This window comes from Sinocyclocheilus anshuiensis, unplaced genomic scaffold, assembly GCF_001515605.1.
Source record: "Sinocyclocheilus anshuiensis isolate Anshui unplaced genomic scaffold, SAMN03320099.WGS_v1.1 scaffold329, whole genome shotgun sequence".
NCBI lineage: Eukaryota > Metazoa > Chordata > Actinopteri > Cypriniformes > Cyprinidae > Sinocyclocheilus > Sinocyclocheilus anshuiensis.
In genome coordinates, this window is record NW_015540881.1 from 1,684,533 (window position 1) to 1,686,126 (window position 1,594).

Here is a 1,594-nt window from a genome sequence, read left to right on the forward strand (position 1 = left end):
ACCTGTTTTTGTCAGATCTCCACTGTTTTTGTTCGATCAGTTACATATTTTAATTGCATGTGCATTTTATTTTATTTAAACCTACATTCAATTTAAAGTTAATCCATAATCGAGATTTAAATCTGAGTTTAAAGTCATGGTGCAACAGGATTAATGTTAATTTTAAATATAACTTAAATCCAGGATCAAAATGATGGGTTAAAATGTAAACCTGCTTATTTTTAAAGGTTTAAAGTTTGGTGCAACAGAATTATTAGATAAAAGGCCTAATGATCATTTAAAATATAATTTGAAGAAGTTTTTCTTTCACAAAATGTGTATTGTATATATAACTATAAAATATAAGCTACTCAATTTTTCTCCCTCTTGCAGGCACTCATGTCACTTCCATTTCTTTCAGGATAAATAAATGAATTCACATGTTGTAATTCAGTCTGTAGGCCTATAGCGCACATAGCCCCTAAATTTAGCGATCAACTATGCATATTATAAGCTTAGCATTTAACATACATTTTTTTTCTATTTAAAGCTGAGGACTTGCAACTCGACTTGGACTTGCCTGTCTTAACTCGGGACTTGACTCGAGACTTGAATGCAAAGACTCGAGACTTACTTGTGACTTGCAAAACAATGACTTGGTCCCACCTCTGCTAAACACTATCTGTGATATTGGCATAGCAAGACAGTAAATAATCCATCCAAAGCCTTCCCTATGCTCTTACTTGAATAAATGTGGAGATCTCTCCAATATACTTTTTTGGAACTATACTTAATCCTGACAGATTGAATCACTGGCTATAGCCAATCTTTCAAATTAATTAATTAATTTATTTATTTAAAAGCAATTACATTTATTTGTATTGAATGCTAATAGTATTAATAATATTAGTAATCATACTATTAATAATAAATGCAAATTAATAATAATTGAATGCAAATGCTTTAACAAAAATACAAGCTTGACATTTAATTAATTTATTTTTATATTTTAAATTTTTTACAGTTGTATTTGTTTTTTTTACTTTTTATTATCATTATTATTAGTGTTAATAATATTAATAATTATGTTATTATACACTGTGTGTGTGTGTGTGTGTGTGTGTGTGTGTGTGTGTATATATATATATATATATATATATATTCATACACACACACACACACATATGTATGTCTTAACTTCAGTATGTCATAATATATTCTGTTTTATAATAACAGTAAGGCACTCTGTTGTAGATCCTTTATTTGTGACCATAATTAACAGTATAACCGTATAACATATATATATATATATATATACACATATATATTAATAGTTGTAGTAATAATAATAATTATTATTATTATATTTAATATCATCATAATCAGTTAAAGTTTTATTTTGCTGTGTGTTTGCTCATTTTATTTATTTTTATCTTATCTTATTTACATGTTATTTTGGGTTCAGTTGTTTTAGTACATCAAGTTAAACTAAATTAAAATGAGAAATGTTGTTTTGGGGATGAACTAACTTTTATTTTATTTTATTTCAGTTAACTTTTATGCAAGTAACAATTTTGTAATTTTTTTTTTTTTTTTTTTTTGAAAAATTGGTTTT

The 1,594-nt window shown here is 26.0% G+C and overlaps 1 protein-coding gene across 1 annotated transcript in view; it reads left to right on the top strand.

Moving 5' to 3' along the window:
* LOC107688494 (fibronectin type III domain-containing protein 3B-like) overlaps positions 1 to 1,594 on the top strand; it is a 144,202-nt gene that overhangs the window by 140,237 nt on the left and 2,371 nt on the right. The gene's annotated exons all lie outside the window — the stretch shown is intronic.